We start from the raw sequence: 20,539 nt of genomic DNA, 5'->3' as shown, positions 1-20,539 counted from the left end.
CTTTTTGAATATGCAAATCAATATAAACAGCCCCTTAAGCTCAGCGTTCTGTGAAAAGACAATGGCAAAAGCACAGGGGATATGGAAGAATTTCAGCGAATACCAAGTAGAGGCAAGGAAAAACGTACTATTTGTACGAAATAAATAAGAAGTGGTCAGATATCAAAGTCGACGTGAAAAGGCAAGTTGTAGCCCACCGTCTGAGTGTCATATTGAAGTGTATTAGGGTACAGAGAAAAGAAAAACAAAATAGGGTCACAGTTGAAAAAAATGTCCAAATGTCAACTTTAATCTCGAAATTTCCACTTTAATCATGTGCTTTATTTTGTCATCAAAGTAGAACATCATAAACTTCATCTTAAAATCGTTTAATTTACTAGTTTCTCAGATCCCTTCGTAACTAAAGTAGCACGTTAAATGCTTCTTTCTATGTGTTCTTTTATGTGCTCTATGTGTGTGTATCACTACGTGCTTCTTGAACGGGCTTTCTCTTCCGCCGACAGGACACAGAATCCATTACGTTCGTGATATTACAGCTCTCTGAACAATTTAAATATTAAGATGTATACTTGATATCATTTTCATAATGATAGGAATTAAAGCATGTATTAAACATGGGGACACAGTGGCGCAGTATTAGTGATGAGCTGGCACCCTGTCTAGAGATTGTTCCTGCCACCCTCAAGATGCTTGCTGCGCCGTGCGCGACCTTTGATGAAATAATTTACTGCAGCAGTACTAGTCAAACATACTAACCTCCTATTCCTGTCCTTCCTTTTCTTTCTCCAAGTAACCAATCGCCACACGATCAGCTCTGTAATAGATGCCAAGCCATCTGTAAGCTTAGAACTCTGATTCTGCAAAACTTTTATGAAACATTGAAATATCTTCGTAGTACATGTTTAATTTTTCCATACATCTATCCATCCAGGATCACACCAATCCCAATAAGCATACAGCTCGAGGCAGGAACAATCCCTGAATGGGGCGCCAACTCTTTGCCAGCGCTGCGCCTCCGTGTCCTCACATGTTTAATTATTAACAATATATATTATTTCAATGAAGGTTAAAACTTATCTGTTGTGAAAGGCGCTATATAGCGCCCGACCCGGCACAGACTGAGGCAGAGGCACGTGCTTAAATAAAACACACTTTTATTTTTCTTCAGCCGTGGGGCACGCCTTCCCCGTGTCCCACAGGCCCAACACAGTCCCAAAAGCACTTAAATATAGCACACCAAACAACACTTTCCTTCCACTTTGGCACCACCACTCCTCTCAGGCAACCTCGTCCTCTTCTTCCCGATTCTGGCTCTCGAGTGGTGGTGGCTGGCCTTTTTTATACTCCACCCGGAAGCATTCCAGGTGCTTGATCACCTGGCCCTAATTGCATTTCCGGGTGGGGCTGAAGATTTGACCAGCCGGGCTGCAGGCTCCATGCAGCTCCCCCTGGCGGCCATCCGAGCCCCCAACCAGGCTGTGGAGGACTCCATCTCCCATGGAGCCATGCACCAGGTTGGGGAATCATCGTCTGCCAGGGAGGCTGCCACCAAGCGCCCCGGGGGAGGTATTGAGCTGTCCATGGTAGCTCCCCTGGAACAGATGCAGTAGGGGCGTCCCTGCCGGGCATGGTACCCGGCTGTCCATTACACTGTATAATGTAATAAACATGCTTTACCGCGTTTCATCTTAAAAATGATATCAAGAGCTAAATAGAAGATAGCGCTTGGGAATCTAAACCAACTTAGAAGCCAGTCTTCATCATATATAAATACACACTTTATAAAGTTACTCAGGTTGTGCAATATTATAACTGTAGTGTAAGTTTACAGTGAGGTGATTGTACTTATATCTATCAGATGGTTGTGGTGAGCGCCCTCTTCTATGCAGTGGTGTGCTGGGGAAGCAGCATAAAGAAGAGGGACGCCTCACGCCTGGACAAACTGGTGAGGAAGGCAGGCTCTATTGTAGGCACAGAGCTGGACAGTTTGACATTCGTGGCACTGAGCAAGCTGCTGTCAATTATGGAGAATCCACTGCATCCACTAAACAGTATCATCTCCAGACAGAGGAGCAGCTACAGCGACAGACTGCTGTCAATGTCCTGCTCCACTGACAGACTGAGGAGATCATTCCTCCCCCACACTATGTGACTCTTCAATTCCACCTTGGGGGGTAAACGTTAAAATTATACAAAGTTTTTGTCTGGCTGTATACCTTCATTGTTATCACTCTTTAATTTAATATTGTTCTTTATCAGTATGCTGCTGCTGGAGTATGTGAATTTCCCCTTGGGATTAATAAAGTATCTATCTATCTATCTATCTATCTATCTATCTATCTATCTATCTATCTATCTATCTATCTATCTATCTATCTATCTATCTATCTATCTATCTATCTATAAGTACAAATAGTTCCACCAGGAGCAATTGATGGACTGATCGAGTGCATTTAGAGCTCTTGTGATGAAACTGTTTCTGAACCGCGAGGTCCCTACAGGAAAGGCTCTGATGCGTTTGCCGTATGGGAACAGTTCAAATAGATTGTGCGCATGGCTGAGACGGCGTGTGCAAGATGTTGTATACCGATTAAACAAAACAGCTGCTGTACAGGGACGCAAGAGGGCAAGCCCCCTGGATTGCATTGGGCCCACGGACTGGGAACTTGGAAGCTCAACCCTGTTGGGGACCGTGGCCACCGCAGCTCTTCCTGAAAATTCATCAGGGTGCAACATAAAAGGGGCCACCTCACTCCATTCGGGGAGCTGGAGTCGGGAGGCAGAGGACAGAGCTTGTGAGGAGAGGAGTGGAGGAAGCCGAAGAGAAAGAGAAGAGAGTAGAAGCAAAGGGACTGAGCTTTAATAATGGTAATTTGTGCATTGTTTGCTGTGCAGGAGAAGAGAGTTAATAAAAGTGTATGTGTTTTGGACATTGTTTTGTCAGTGTCTGTCTGTAGCCGGGCTGATCTTCCACACCCTATTTAAATTTTGTATATATCTGTATCCTCTGTAAATGTTTTAAACTAACAGCTAGGATCCAATGTACTCATTCACTTTATAATTTTAAACATGTCAACTCTTAATCTTTGTTTGCTTTCAATTTGAAAGAATTCACACGCCTGCTTCTTTTGCTTCTGGAATTTCTTTCTAAAATGAAAGCTTACAAGAAGCCAGCAGCGCGTTGAGATTTTGGGGCATTGGATGGGAAAAGCAAAAAATGGACTTTTATGATTTCCAGTTCAAAGGAAACTGTACATTATCTGGATAAACATCTATTGTTGAGTAATACTAGAGTGAACTTGGGTTGTCATATTTTATCCATTGCATTTGAAGTCAGAGAAACTGATGTGAATCAAGTCAAAGTTTACTGAAAGCAGCTTCTTTGCTGTCTGCAGTACTGCACATTTCTCATGTCACTCAATTTGCTGATTTTATTTACTTAACAAACTTTTATACCTGATTGTAAATACTAATATTAAGTAAAGTCAAAGACAGCTATGATACATGGGTAGAAGAAAATATCAAGAACTGAGCTCATCTCCATTCAATTATAAAAGAAAGTGATTACGCACTGTACTGCCAGCACATTTATAAAATGTTCTGCACCTTTTTTCTTTCTCATTATATAAATGTGTGACTTGTACTTTAAATGTAAAGGTAAAATATCACAAAGGGATATTTTAAAATATTACATTTTATGAGTATAATACTGATTCCTCGCTTCAAAAATTAATACCTTTTTTGGAATACAGATGTGCAGATACTGGGTTTAAAACAGTAATTCTGGTTATTACTTTCTTCCAAACCAATTAACTGTTTAAGTATACAAAATAAGAAGTGGCAAAAAGATGACAAAAAATTGGGGTCCCTGCTGGGACAAAAATAAAAAAAAAATGAATATTTTTATTTCTTTCAAGCGGGATGTTCACAAGTGACTGTGGCCCACAGGTAAGACATAACTTTTACCATAACTACGACATGGCTTTTCTTCTGACCATTTCAGTATATAACTGAATTGCTGGGCATTGTAGCCTTTACTGTATAATGTTGCCATCAATAGATGAGTCAGGTCAGGGTCATAGTTCTCCTTCCTGCTCAGCAATTTTGAAGGGAATAGATAGACAAGTCACTCTTCTGGTTTTATCAATAATCCTTCCTGTGTTCCCTTTAAAGCTACCATTTAAGCCCTGCAGGCTGATTCTTGACATGGCTTTGTGGTGTAGTCCACAGCTCAAGTCAAAAAGGCCACTTTTTAAATAAATAGTCACCCCACTTGTGGCTTAGAGAGTTGGCGTGGTAGTGAGGCAGATCAGTTCCCAGATGAATTTGTGATGCGGGAGGTCCTCACTTAAGTGCACAGGTGAGGAGTCGTCCGCATCTGTAATTGATGCCGGGAGCTGCTAATTGCCAAACCTGATCCACATCCCCGTAATATATAGAAGCACGAGGCGGCTAGGATGGGAGAAAAAAAGAAGGAGAGAAAAAAGAATGTGAAGGGAGGTTAATGGAGAAGGAAGCAGGAAGGAGAAAGTTGTTGCAGGAGAGCGAGAGCAGGCTCGTGCTGATTGCAGGCAGAGGGGAGAGGCGAGCCCGAGTGGGGTGTTTGGCCGGCACCCGAGGTCCAACAGTAGTGGTCGCTCCTGCTGAGCACTTGTTTGGAGCAGGAGTGACCAGGAGAAGGTTGGCTCACCGCAGCGAAGGCAGCGGGAGTCAGGGACTTGCGAAGTGGAAGCCCCAGCGTAAGGGTCATAGTTGATGGGGAGCCCAAGTCTCAGGGTAGTGAGAGCTGAATGGAGCCAGGGACCGAAAAGCTTCTAGACCAGTGCAGTTAAGAAGGTCAGCTGCATGTAGGGTGACTCCCCTGGCGCATAGCCTGGAGGGGAGAAGCAGGAGAGTCACCAGTAAAAGAAGGCACCGGGCTTTTTTTTTTAAAAGACTGCTTCCAGCCATTGTTTTAATCTTGTTGTTTTTAAAAGGATTTTTTTATCCTATTGGATTTTAACCTCCAGCTTTCACTTGTTTTTATGGTATTATTTGAAGACTTTTGAGACACTGCACTATTTATTTGAACACTTTGTTTTTGGTTTTGACTGTTTTAATAAAAGCACCTTTGCACTTTTTGCACCGTCCCCTTGCTTCATTGTTTTGCTTCACTGTCCAGCTCATCAGTGACATTACCGAAGGTGTCGGGTTCAGAGCTCCCAGAAGCAAGACGGGAGCATGGAGTGGAACCCGCATCGTCACAGGCTTTCATGTCCAGCACATAGATCAAGGTGGTATCTGATATGAGGCTATGGATATGCAAAAAAAGAGCTCTTACACTGCAGTGGATAACCCCCTTTCTATGGAACACCTTAATCCAAAACAGAAAAAGAATAATTAACCACCAGCTTACCCCAGCACCCCAGAGATCGAATCTTTGAGTTGGGCCGTCCACTGAAGTGGAGCATTGTCTATATCCAAAGGACATTTCTCACTATTATGAAAAGAAATCCTGTCCCCTGTTCTGATAGTCTACAATACGTGATCTTCTCGAAAGATAATTTACAAACCTGCGAGACGAAAGAGACCTGCCACGGTGCGTCTCACGGGAACATAGAACGAGAGTCTTGCAAGACTCACCCTACTTACAAGCAATATCAAAAAAAACAAATCAGTAGTGTAAAGGCAGTCACGCAGCACACACAGCTCCAGGGCTCTCAGTGCATATAAAGTGTATAAGGTCAATACGGTAGAAATGAATAGAGTAGAATTGAAATGAATAGGGTAGAAATAAAACGTCGATGATTAAACGAAGAAGAAAGAAAAGCGTGGAGAACAGAGACCCAAAAGCGATGTAGAGAAAAAAAATGCTAAAAAGAAAAACAATAATCTAGGTGCAAATTTAGAAAATAAGGAATGTGATGATCAGCCCGGAACAAGTGAAATGGGAAAAAAAAGCATGTCCAATCGGGTGTGGAGAAAAGAGACTTAAATGTGTTCAACAGAAAAAAGAGCAAAAAAGAATAATTGAGGTGCAAACTCAGAAAATAAGGAAAGTAATTATCAGCCCGGAACAAGTGGAATTGAAACAAAAGCACGTCCAATCCGGCTCAGAATTAAAAGACAGTGAGTAAAATGACAAAGTAGAACTTCATAAAGACGTTTACAAACGTTGCCGCTAAACACATGCAGAGCAGGTTAGAGACCATGAAACCAGTGAAATTAGAAAGGCTCAAAAAAACAAAAAAAAAAAAAAAACTGCGCTATACACATGTGGAGAAAGTTAAAGGATATAAAAGTAGGAAAATTAGAAAATATAAAAAAAAGAAAGTAAAGATCGCAGTGGCGCAAACAAACAAACTGCCTCATTTAACTATGCACCAGTCTAACTTTGGTTTTGCACAATAATTACTACACTATTGCACCTTAACACTTAATTCTACTTTATTAACATAATTTTACTTATTTATTATGTTCTACTATACTGTTATCTTTCAATCTATGACTTTTTGTTAATCTAACTGATATTCTTCTAACTTTGCACAGTTTTTGATAAGCGGATCAGGATGCATTTCACTGCGTGTTGTCCTGTATAACTATGCATGTGACAAATAAAGAATGTTGAGAATTTCAAAAACGGAGTTTACCGCACATGCATTTATTGGTTACTTTGTTCATGTATATATATATATATATTTATCTGTCTGCTTATTTAAAAAGCTACATTTACCCCAGGAGTCAAAAACGTTCTGTCTAGCCCTTATACAAAAACCTAGACAAAAGCTGGGGTATCACCTTGGTAACCCCATGTACTTTTGAAACTGTGAGAGGAAAATAGCCCGACTTTACAGACAGGAGTCCAATGCAGAACTCTACTTAATTTTTTACTTTGTAAAAAAAAAAATTAACTGCTGATGATGTAGATCGTTTTGTCTGTGCTGAAATTCCAAACAGAGAAACCTGTCCTGACCTCATTAAAAAGATTCAGCATATTGGGACTCACAAGATTACAAATATTGTTTTTACAGAAGTTCTGAAATAAAAGTGAAACTAATGAAATAGCAGCAATTCAAAGAAAAAAAATCTTAAAAGTGTGTATCCGGAAAACCAAACACGGGGGTTGGTGAGCGAAGCGAGCAGGGGGCAAAGCCCCCTAGTCTTACCTAAAAATATTTTAATAAGAGTCTTCCTATTTGTGAGTAATGAATTCTCTCTCCATGGTAGCAAACCTTTGTTTCTGACTGAAAAATGTCCTACTTAGGAACATGACAGGGCACTCTTGTTGATGATCTGAGTCATCACTGTTCCTAGCCCGTTTTTGGATACCTCTGTCTACAGAATAAGATGTGAAAATTGAAGGGGAAGCAAAAATGAACACCAAATACAGGGAATTTCGATTTCCACACCTTTTAACTATACTCTGTAGACCATGAGATTGGCCAGAGTACCAGTACCAGATTGTGCTCTTTGAATCCTCACCTAGAAAGATCCAGGATGCCTCTCTGATACCTTTGATACAACTTCTCAAAAAGCAAATGGCCAATTGCACCTCCCTATCAGCCAGGGGTGTCCAACTCCAGTCCTGGTGGGCCGCAGTGGCTGCAGGTTTTCATTCTAACCATCTTCCTAATTAGTGAGATGTTTTGCTGCTGTTTAACTTGTTTTGCCTTAGTTGTACTTGACGTGACTCAGACCCCTTAGTTGTTTCTTTTTCTTTAATGAGCAGCCAAACAATAATGAGACACAAAACAAGCTGCCACATGACCAGCTAACTGTAAAATAAAGAAAGGTGAAGGTTTTGGTCATGTTGGTGTGCTCAGGTCACCAAAACATCTTGACAGTGGTCTTAAAAAAAAACAGAAAATCAACACTCTGCTGTGGCAAAATGAGAGCAGCAACAAGTCATGACATTCAATAATGGATTAATTAACAGCAAGAATTGGCTTCTCTTTAAGAAACTTGTTGGAGTGAAATTGACTGGAGTTTGATGCTCCAATTCAGCTGTTCATCTATTGGCACATTTCACATCTCATTTCTGTTTGGCTGCCATTTAAGGAAGAATCAAATCAATTCAGAGGACTGAATCCTTAAAAACAGAGCTATTCAAATTGAATGGAAAATTAGTTAATTAGCAGTGAAAACTGCTCGCTGATTAGGAAAAGGGTTAGAGTGAAAACCTGCAGCCACTACGGCCCACCAGGACCGGAGTTGGACACCCCTGCTATAAGCAGATAAGACATAACTGAGAATCATTTCCTAGTCCTTCCTACTTTTCTGCATCTGTTTCAATTTTTGGTTAAACATTTCAACCTCAGTATCACTCTGTGGGTGATCATCAGATGTCTTTTAAATGTTTGTTTTATAATAATTTGGCAGTCAGTTTTAAAACTTCGGATATAAATGAATTCCTCTCTGATCTGGTGAGATCCTTGGGGGTTGCTACATGTGAAAACGCCCTTATTAATTATTTGAAAATTGATTATGAATTGGCAACTCAAAGCTGAATAGCTTTGAGGCATTGGGTAGCATAATCTATCATTTAGAGTTGGTTTTCATGGCCTCACAGTAATTCTCAAGAGATCTGAAAGTATCCATTGTGATTCCATCACAGAGAGTCTTAATCAATGGCAGTGGAACTATTGCTCCCTATCTGCTTCAGTGATTCATCATTCTATTGTTTTGTCTTAAGCAGGGCTGGACAGCTGCTCATTTGAGTGAAAATAGAAGGAGACTGGATTTAATTTTTATCCTCTGATGTCAGGGCTCTGGTTTCATTAGTACTCATGGTTCTTCCACCTTTAACAGCTATGGTACTTTGCCTTTGCTATGCACGGAGTTCTCATATGACGAGAGTTTGTGTTGGATTGTCACTCTTTTGCTTCCCTGTTAAACACGTCTTGTATGCCTTTCACTGATGAGATTTTTGTTGGTGCTACAACAAACAGACTCAGACCTTTCTTTGGCAAGAAGCAGCTTAAGAAACATAATAACAGAATGAAAGAGGCTACAGTTCCATCCCATAGACCTTCCTTTCACTTGTCTTTTGCAGCAAGCCTCTTCTACTGGGTGTGTTGCATAGCAATGTTTACTATGCTGGGATTAAATAACGGAGGTTCTGGGAACATTAAAAGGGGAATCTAGGTTAATAGCATCAGCTGAACATTTGTAGTCTTGCCGTTGCCTCAGACATTTATTAGAACTCCACTTAATTCTGTAAGTTTGTGTAAAGTTTAATGTATTTTCATGACTTTTTTGCCTTTTATCTAAATTTGAGTCTTTGTTTAGCATTTTGGTTCTTGTCTTGATAGCTGACTTTGACATATCACCCTGTATTTTCACTGCTGTTTTTGGAAATGCCCTTCATAGTTTTGGAGGCTGGTTGGCTATTTGATGTATAACCCTTTGAAATTTTTTGATTCAGATTTTTGAATTACTGGCCTGTTTACATAAATCACTTTTTTAAATTTGTCAACTTCTGTTCAAGCTCTTCCTAGTCTAAATTATATTCTAATTGCACATAATCAGTTCATTTTGAAGAGCATAGATGAGCTCACACCTGTAGAACAAACTCTACACCCTCTCACTTATGTAAGTGTGCCAACCCAAAACTTAACTGACACATAAAAAAAATGTTACACCACTTTTAAGGGGGATTGGGTAAATGTGCAAATTGAAAGGGTTGCATCAGACACTTTCATCGAAAAGTTCATTTATTTCAGTAATTCAATTCAAAAAGTGAAACTCATATATTAAATAGATTCATTACACACATAGTGAGATATTTCAAGTGCTTATTTCTTTTCATTTTGCTGATTATGGCTTACAGGTAATGAAAACTCAGAATTCAGTAGAATATTAAATAAACCAATAAAAAAAAGATTTTTAATACAGAAATGTTGGCCTACTGAAAAGTATGTACATGTGCACACTCAATACTTGGTTGGGGATCCTTTTGCATGAATTACTGCACCAATACAGCATGGCATGGAGGCGATCAGCCTGTGGCACTGCTGAGGTGTTATGGAAGCCCAGGATGATTTGATAGTGGCCTTCAGCTCGTCTGTATTGTTGGGTCTGGTGTCTCTCATCTTCCTCTTGACAATACCCCATAGAGTAGGTCAGACAGGTTTGCTGGCCAATCAAGCTCAGTGATACCTTGGTCATTAAACCAGGTATTGGTACTTTTGGCAGTGTGGGCAGGTGCCAAGTCCTGCTGGAAAATGAAATCAGCATCGCCATAAAGTTTGTCAGTAGAGTGAAGCATGAAGTGCTCTAAAATGTCTTGGTAGATGGCTGTGCTGACTTTGGATTTGATAAAACACAGTGGCCCAACACCAGCAGATGAAATGGCTCCCCAAATCATCACTGACTGTGGAAAACTTCACACAGGACCTCAAGCAACTTGGATTCTGTGCCTCTCCACTCTTCCTCCTCTGAGACCTTGATTTCCAAATGAAATGCAAAATTTACTTTCATCTGAAAAGAGGACTTTGGACCACAGAGCAACAGTCCATTCCATTTTCTCCTTAGCCCAGGGAAGGATACATCTGTGTGTGGTGGATCTTGAAGCACTGACTCCAGCTGCAGTCCACTCCTTGTGAATCTCACCCAAATTCGTGAATGGGCTGTGCTTCACAATCCTCTCAAGGCTGCGGTTATCCCTGTTGCTTATGCACCTTTTTCTGCCACATTTTTTCCTTCCACTCATCTTTCCATTATTTTTGCTTGGATATAGCACTCTGTGAACAGCCAGCTTCTTTAGCAATGACCTTCTGTGGCTTACCCTCCCTGTGGAGGGTGTCAATGACTGTCTTCTGGACAACTGTCAAGTCAGTTGTCTTCCCCATGATTGTGTGGCCTACCAAACCAGACTGAGAGACCATTTAAAGGCTCAGGACACCTTTGCCAGTATTTTGGTTTAATTAGCTGAATGGAGTGTGACACCATGAGTCTACAATATTGAACTTTTTCACAATATTCAAATTTTCTGAGATACTGAATTTTGGGTTTTCATTAGCTTTAAGCCATAATCAGAAAAATGAAAATAAATAAATGCTTGAAATATATCACTCTGTGTGTAATAAATCTATATAATATATGAGTTTAACTTTTTGAAATGAATTACTGAAATAATGAACTTTTCAATAATACAGTAATCCCTCGCTATATCGCGCTTCGCCTTTCGCGGCTTCACTCCATCGCGGATTTTATATGTAAGCATATTTAAATATATATCGCGGATTTTTCGCTGCTTCGCGGGTTTCTGCGGACAATGGGTCTTTTAATTTCTGGTACATGCTTCCTCAGTTGGTTTGCCCAGTTGATTTCATACAAGGGACGCTATTGGCAGATGGCTGAGAAGCTACCCAACTTACTTTTCTCTCTCTCTCTCTCTTGCGCTGACTATCTGTGATCCTGACGTAGGGGGTGTGAGCAGGGGGGCTGTTCGCACACCTAGACAATACGGACGCTAGTCTAAAAATGCTGAAAGATTATCTTCATGTTGCTACCTTCTGTGTGCAGCTTTTAAGTATGCTGCACGGTGCTTCGCATACTTAAAAGCTCAAAGGGCACGTATTGATTTTTTTTATCTCTCTCTCTCTCTCTGTGCTCCTGACAGAGGGGGTGTGAGCTGCCGCCTTCAACAGCTTTGTGCCGCGGTGCTTCGCATACTTACAAGCCAAACAGCCCTATTGATTAGTTTGCTCCTTTGAAGAGGAAGATATGTTTGCATTCTTTTAATTGTGAGACTGAACTGTCATCTCTGTCTTGTCATGGAGCACAGTTTAAACTTTTGAAAAAGAGACAAATGTTTGTTTGCAGTGTTTGAATAACGTTCCTGTCTCTCTACAACCTCCTGTGTTTCTGCGCAAATCTGTGACCCAAGCATGACAATATAAAAATAACCATATAAACATATGGTTTCTACTTCGCGGATTTTCTTATTTCGCGGGTGGCTCTGGAACGCAACCCCCGCGATGGAGGAGGGATTACTGTATTCGAATTCATTGAGATGCGCTAGGTCATGAAAGCAAGTAAATGGATGTGTTAGATTAGGTTTGAAGTGTTAATAAATGGTCAATAACAGCTCTATTACTATTTCCTTAATATTAGTAGCATGAGTGTATGGGGTCCTCAAATGTTTAGGTAGTGATATGCGGCGTGTCTCAATTCCCTGCCCTTATAAAACTGAACCATCTATGGAATAGGCCAGTTAGAAAATTATAGTCCTCATATCCAACCAGGTCTGATTTCCCAGACAGCTTAGACACTCAAGTTTCATCCTCTTAGTGGCTCTTGTTGTTTCTGTCTTTAGCTTCACATTTAGATGACAACTGATGAGTTCAAACAGGCTTGTGAAGTTGGTGAGGCAATGTCCTTGAGTAAACCTGGAAGGTGAAGCTTGGAGAGACTGCACAAAATGTTCTATGGCGACCATCTCAATTACAAATTTTGCTGAACTGAACCCTGATGCTGCCAATTGTAATTTTTAAAAATGCTGGTCTAGCACTTTGGAGTTTGATAATAAATTCTGCTCAAGTCAGCTTTGACTTATTGTTTTCTAAAGCTTATTTTTTAGGGATCGTTGTTAGATTCTCCTCTGGCAGCACTGGGCACAAGGAGTTGATATCTCTCAATCATAAATCACACTTATGCAATTACATATATACGTATAGTAAACAAACTCTTTCCATTATGGTCCGGATAATTTGCCAATACATTGAACAGCATGCATTTAGCCCGAGAGGAAACAAGGGACTCTGGAGGAACTAACTGTTCTTGAAAACACTGAAGAGAAAAGCATTTGTGGATTTTGTCATTTGGGGTAATCAGTTATTGTATAGCATAAGGCATGTGTAAGTGTGCCTTTAGTTCATTGCTGCACCAGGAACCCATTCTACCAAACGACTGGTGTCGTTTCTAGTTAAAGGGGTTATGATGATTTGAAAAATAGAATAAAACATTATATTGGAAAGTGTAGTCGTTTTTTACCACAAAAGCAGCAGAAGAATAGCAGAGTGGATGGTGTTAACCTGTATATCATTACATTGACATTAACAGACAAGCAAAGGGTGGGGTGGGGGGTTTAGAAAAGTTGAAGGATGCTCAAAACAAAAAGAATTTATTACTGTATCATATTATACTGACTCTCAGGAGTCAGTGAAAGGGATGATAATGTCCAGGACATACGTGTTGTCAAAAAAAAGAAACAAGCCAAGGTCAGAATCAGAAAATCGAGCCACTCTTTTGTCAGTACCAGAAACACTAATCAAAATCAAAAATCTGGAGCAAGAATTTGTAAATTGGGATGTCAATAGCGAAAAATCTTTAGAAAGTCGTGAAGGATTTTAGGGTTTTTATCTGAAAAACTGCATAACTCAGAAATGTCTAATGTCAGAGGCATTGTGCACCCCGAGGGATTCTGGGATGTTAGAGGTTAGTGTGTGCTATCATGCAGCAGCTATTCACAAATATCTGTGGCTTGCATATAAACAAAGTAATTCACCAAAACATATGACATTTCTTCTAAGAAGTTATCATGAATTAATGTTTATTTTATATACTACAATATATACATTATCACAAAGTGCTTTTCAGAGTTAACATATGTAGATGAGGAGAGCAGGAAACTCAAAAAGGCTTGGCAAAATAAATGCAAGATTACAATCAATCTCAAAATAGAGCTGAATTTAGCAGGTAAAACAAAGTCCAGGGTGGATGGAAGATGAAATGACATCTTTGAAGGGTGGGTTCCTAAGGGAAGCCGTCATCAAGAAAATAATGTCATCAGAGGGTGGGCTTATGGTGACATCACTGTTTGGTTGGTTCTGGTTCAGCTGGTCTGCAGAGGGACAAAAGGAGAGACAGTGCTAACCCTTGGTCCGGCTGAGCAACCACATTATTTGAGACTATCAACCTTCTCCCAAGTGCACGTGTGTGGCACATAGTTACAGTGCCCCTTTTACAATGTATAATGAGATACTGGATTCACATGCTTCATAAAGTATATATTAAGCTACTTCTATGAATTATTAATTGTGTTCATCTTCATTTGAAAGTGTTTTAGTAACGTCCTGCGGTGGGCTGGTGTCCTGCCCGGGGTTTGTTCCTGCCTTGTGCCCTGTGTTGGCTGGGATTGGCTCCAGCAGACCCCCGTGACCCTGTGTTAGGATTCAGCGGGTTGGATAATGGATGGATGGATGGATGTTTTAGTATCCATATTAGTAATTGTACAATGTCAAAGTTTAACATATCAAATACAATATACAACAATAAGCATTATTTCAGAGCATTCTTTGTTGTACTTACAAGTAATTCCACATTACTTTTCAAATATTTAATTAATACTTATGAATGTAAAACTCGTAATTTATGTTGCTGCTTTCCAAGCTGATTGTATCCAATATTTTACACATACATATTAAAGTATAAATATATTGCCAAAAGGTGAAGGTATTTTTTTTTTTTAACTCTTTTTATCTGAATTCATAAATCATCCCAGAAACAAATGTTTTTGGACTCCATGGCTCAAAGTTTCTGCCTTATTTTTGTACTTTGGCTTGGTAAAATTTCTTATAATGGTTTATAGTGCTACAGATTCTATATGAAATACAGACTTTTTCATCAAATTATTGTTCTGGTGATTTTTACGAAAATATCATATTTAAATGTGCAATCCTGTGTTGATATTGGTGCTTTTGGGAAAAGTTTTTAGACATTTATGAAGATGACCATTTCACACATACAAACACATGTTTTTCTTCATGTTACCGTACTCTGCCTTTCCTGTTACACTGTATGGACTGAAAGAAATCTGACTTTACTTTAGTAATATGTATCTTATAAGTAGAGTATATCACTTTGCAAATGTGAGACTCAATAATGTATCAGCTTTTATTAAAAGAATTACTAAAATGAAGTTAACCGAGGAATCAACTTTAAGTAAACTTACGGTTTTAATTCAATACCCCCTCTAGTGATGACTTAAATATTCAAATGTCATAAGAAATATCCGGCAAGGAAGTGTAGAGTATCGTGTAGGCTACTGAACCTAAGAACGCATGTTCCCAGTTGAGTTCCAGCTTGCAGCTCAATGAGTGACCATTTCATTTCTAACAGAACTCTTATTGTAACACATCTGTAACACACCTTCACCTTGGAGCCTGTCAAAGTTATATGTGCACTTTAGCACGTTAGTAATATGTATCTTATAAGTAGAGTATATCACTTTGCAAATGTGAGACTCAATAATGTATCAGCTTTTATTAAAAGAATTACTAAAATGAAGTTAACCGAGGAATCCCTTTGAAATGAGATGTGTAAGCAAAGTGGATAGTAGGATTGCTTTTTAAAGACTTCAACTTATTTTTAAGTCACAGGATGTCTATTTTGGAATTGCTTTATTTATACTTCTACCCATAGAATTAATTAGGCTCACAAGTCACTTTGCCCAGTGTAGCTAATGCCATAAATGTTCTGTGCATTTGTGGTGAAAAAACTTTTTTTTTCCTGTTAGGCTAACTGAGTAACTAATAAGTTAGAATGTCCATATCCACTAAATCACCTCCAAATATATGGAGAAAATGCACTGCTTTACACTCAATATTAGTGTAGTACATCATTCAGTGTAGACTCTGACTCCCAGCTTTCCTGAAATTGAATTAAACAGACTCAGTAAACGAATGATTGGATGAATATCATTCAATGGACATGCTGCTTTACTGACAGCTTCTCTTTATCATGATCCTGTTCTTGCTGGGTTTTTTTTCTTTAGCAAAAAAACATTATAAAACAACTGTTTCAAAAAAACCATGTGTAATATTTGAGCTTTGATTCTGATATGTTGTTAATTGCTTCTTCTTATTCAATAAAATTTTCTGCTCTGTATTGCAGATTTTAAATATTCTTTGCAAGAAATACTTTAAATGGTATTTACTAGATAGGCTCATTTTGCCAGGCTTACTTGTAAAATCAGTTTATTATGATGGAAAATTAAAATAATAGCCTTGATGTTCAAGTTTTAAAACTTTTATTAGACTACCTTTAATTAACCCTGTTTCATAGTTCCTGGACTGTTGGAAGTGAACAGTACCTCCCAGTAGCAAAGCAGGAAATCAACTCTGGACGTCATGTCAACTTATCACAGGGTTTACTCAAACACATGCCACACTCACACTGGGGCTATTTAAAGCCATCTGGACCTGGAGGAAAACCCACATCAACATGGTGGGTATGAGGAAACAGACTGTGACCAGGCCAGAATTTTATACCCTTTTCCCTGGAGCTCTGATGCAGGACTGCCAACTAGTACCCCACTGTGCTGTTCAATTATGTAGTCATAATTCAGATCAAAATAAAACACCCAAAATATTTCATTAATAAAAATTCTTTATTGCTGATAATAACATATCTTTATATACAATACGCTACCGTGGCTGTTCGTTTGTCTGTCCAGAATTTTAAATCACCTGTAGCTTGCAAACCGTTTCACCTATTGACCTGAAATTTGGTACACATATACTACGTGATGTCTACTACCCGCTTTCGGGGTGATGATTTTTATTACTCTTCTTATTTTTATTTTATTTTATCGTAGAATCAACTCTCGGCAGTGTGCAGCAAGGCCACCGTACGGCGCATGTGTACATGCATCGTTCTCATTCCCTACCAACTTCGCAGTCACTTCCCCTACTACTTCATATCTTAAATCATTCCTGAGACAGATTAATTAAGTGAAAAATTAAGAAAAACGTACTAAGTAATTGCAACACAAAAACTAACTTAATCAGTTTTAACGTGAAAAGATGCCGACGAAAGAAGAGAAGCAGCAGGCCGCTAGAGTTGAGAAAAGAAGAGCTGCTCAGGAAGCAGCAAGCGCATCAACCTCTGAGCAAATGAATGCTAAACGTACAGAGAAAGAGGATGAAAACTAGGAATGCTCAAGTCAAGTGTATTCACTGCAAATTATCGTGCCGTACGCCGTTACTGGTTATTGTATAATACGTGTTGAGGTTTCACTGGTTATACTTTTGTTAGTGGTTTTATTACTAGTACTTGGCAGCACTTAAAATTTTTAATTGCGATTAATCGCAGACAATCGCATTGTTATGTGCAAAATTCAATAATGAACTAAAAAGTAGTGTATTGCGTGTATGTGGTTTGCAAACACTTTAAAGAAATAAGGTGCATTTTAACAGCTGTATTCCCTTTACATAGTAGCATTTAAAATATTTCTTGTAAATCCCAGCTTAAACATTAATGTAATCAAATCAAATATAAAACCAAAGCTATTTGCCACTGCCAGGGCATTAACGTTTTATGTAGTTTTTTATAGAAAAACAAGTTAACCTCAGAGTCCAGAGCCACAATCATAACATAATAACAAGCACCTTCCGAGCAACAGCAAGTTAACATTTCTAAATCTGTTTTCTTTTTTTATCTGAACAGATACCAGCAGAAACATTTTCTTTTATTGGGGAGCAGCATAAACAGTCTATGTTTAGTAGCAACACTTTGAGGGCTAATATTTTTTCCAAAAAACTCCAAGCAATGGTTTCACACATAAAGGCCTGTTCTGCCTGCTGTCGGCACCTGTTTGCAGTTTGCGAACGCAGCGGCTTTGCGGGGGGCGCCTCGACAGTCAGTCAGGAATGCACGGTGGGCTGGCTGCCTGGCTGTCTTTGTAAGACGCAACATGGTTTGTACCTCCAGTCACTGTAAGTGTCTGTCCTCCCAGGCGAACGTTGCCAAAGGTGCATCAGCTGCACAAACGTGTTCAGCACCACGATCAGCTGGGGACCGATCAGCTGATACCGGTACCTCACTTTCGTTTTCGATCTACATCTCCAGGTCACTTGCATCAAATTTGAGTCCGAGAAATCAGAGTCCCATTCAGTGATAATATGAAAAAAGTCATCCACGGACTATTTTGCTTTGAGCATTGTCTTTGATATCTCTGCATATGACATTTTAGAAGCCGTTTGCTCTTCGCTACTCATGCACGCGCAGGTAATCAAGGTCAAATCAACAAAGCTAGCTTTCCTTCTAGCATAAGCATATCGAAAAACACTGTAACAAGAAGATCACTGATCTCTATCGATCACTAGCGTAGCTGAGGCTTTCAAAATAATAATAATAGCAAAAACTGCGTTAATGCGTGGTATAATAATTGTCGCCGTTAATTAATCATTGCGTTAACGCAATAATAACATCTTAACTTGCCCAGCCCTAATTATTACATAACATTTTCCTAAATTGATTACACCCTATATAATTATTGTATTAATACAGACTATCACTTATAGTTTAAGTAGCTGTTAACAATCTCTGAATATTTATGACTAATTCTTGAATAATGGCTTGTTTTTTTGTTAGTGTTATTATTCTTTAATAAATATCAATAAACAATAATAGTATTAGCATTTTTACTCATCTCTCACCATATTCAAAGGCTTAATTTCATGAAGAACTCAAATATTGAGTTTATAATGAAAAATCATACCTTAGTATTTCAGGAACATGTGCATCTGTGTGATTGTGCATCAGTGCTACAAATACTGTGGACACTGTAATCAAAGAATAAATGCACAGCTTGTTTTGTAATTTTGTGCACTTGTTATACTTATTAGGTTTTGGGTTAATTCGTACTATTAATTTTTGAGCCATTTTTGAGCCAAAATTTTTAAACTGAAGACCCACAACAGCCAAAACATTACTTAGAAGTTCACAAAACATGGCATACATGTTTTGGATTTTGACAGAAAGACTTTTGTGAAATTTGATATCAGTGCAAACCTTGAGCTTTTAAAGTTCAAAATTTTCAAATGCAGTAGTCACTGCATTGGCTACATTTTATACCTTTACTAAATCATCACAATAGCTAGTCCTTGTGGACATTTTAGTCCCTTAAATAAAGCTACAAAGTGAAAATGTGGTATTATATCTTATCATGTGTTAGGATTGGAAGGGTGTTTTAGTGATTTTGGCCTTCCTGCTTTGAGATTTAATCATGAGCAAATTGTAAGATGCATTAAAAGCCTTCTTAACATAACTTAAAAACAATGCAAAATACCAGATTTCAGCACTTGTGCTATTTTAAATAGAAATTTCTAACATTTTTATAAGTAGTTAATAGGTGCTGATAATGAATGCCTAAACTAAAGTGACCAATTTTTAATGGAAGACCATAAGTACAAATGTTGAATAAAATGGAATGCCTCCAAATTCATACCTCATCAACAGGTGGCAGGACTGATAGGTGACAAATGCGGATATGTTTTGTAGGTTCTCCTTTATCATCTCAGTTGGTTGCAAGTCATTACAGTGAATAGTTGTTTTGCTACTCTCTATGAAATAGAACCCTGTGCTGGACCTTTTGTCGGTGTGATTTAAGCAACATGCTATGACTGAGTTCCTGATTGAAATTCACCAACATGCAAGCTGTTTACAGTGATTAACTGTGTTGATGTGATCAGTGTGCAGGCCAAAATGTGCAGAGATGGCAAGGAGAGAACATCTGAACTGTGTGGCAGACAAAGGTGTTGACGACCTGTAACAGCATCTGATAAGCTACACAGAGTACATGTAAATGAACTAATTAAGAACAATTGGTGAATTATTCAGTGAGACACTACTGATGGAATAGGAATTTTGCAAGGTGTTGGTCACTTCATTGCTGTTCTTTGATACTGGAAGGTTTGTGTGTAATGTGTCACTTGGATGCTTATGGCTGAAATAAAAGCTTTAAGCCTTCAAATTTGCCAGCAAAGGTGATACTTTTCTTCCCATTAAACGTGGTTGCATAGTTATGAACCAGAAACAAAATATCTTTCCATGAAATAGAGGCACAAAGATTCCCCTAAAAAATTCAAAACACAGGCTTTAGCTAGAAAACCCATTGCACCAGTTTTTTGAGATGTAGATGGTATCATCCACATTGATTTCCTGGAACAACAATCAACTCAAAATTTTACATTGTAATGCTCAAAGCTTTAAAACTACAATTAAGGAGATTTTGAAAGGACAAAATAAATGTTATCCCACAACATGACAATCCTAGGCCACACACTTTGCATGCAGATATGGAAGCAATTTAAAGATGTATCTCACGACCCCAGCACATCCACCATACCGTCCAGACTTAACATCCTGTGACTGTCATCTTTTTCCAAAAACTGAAAGAACACCTTTGTGGACAGCACTACAAATCCAATGAAGAAGTGATTAATCAGAATGCTGTCAGGACGTGGACATTGTGGATCCAGAGTGCGAACTTCTACCATGATGACTTCACAAAACTTTTTTATCATTGGCGTAATGTATACAGTTACCTGGTGACCATATGGACAAATGAATATATGAAATAAAAGGGCAATTTATATAAATTATTTTCTACATTTTTAAAATTTTTACCCATCCAGTCATAAATAATAGATATGGAGGCATTAATTCAGCTCTCGTACTATAACCAGAATATTCCTAATCTCATTAAGAAAAAAAAAATATAACTACTCTCCGTTTTTAAAAAATTTCCCTGTCAAACTTCCTTGAAAATAAT

General features: G+C 38.7%; 1 protein-coding gene across 1 annotated transcript in view; it reads left to right on the top strand.

Moving 5' to 3' along the window:
• Nucleotides 1–20,539, top strand: part of LOC114645928 (protein kinase C-binding protein NELL1-like) — a 1,522,815-nt gene that overhangs the window by 1,381,256 nt on the left and 121,020 nt on the right. The gene's annotated exons all lie outside the window — the stretch shown is intronic.

The sequence above is a fragment of the Erpetoichthys calabaricus genome, chromosome 2 (genome assembly GCF_900747795.2).
Source record: "Erpetoichthys calabaricus chromosome 2, fErpCal1.3, whole genome shotgun sequence".
NCBI lineage: Eukaryota > Metazoa > Chordata > Cladistia > Polypteriformes > Polypteridae > Erpetoichthys > Erpetoichthys calabaricus.
Note: the sequence above shows the minus strand (reverse complement) of the source record. Positions and strands in the feature narration are given on the sequence as shown.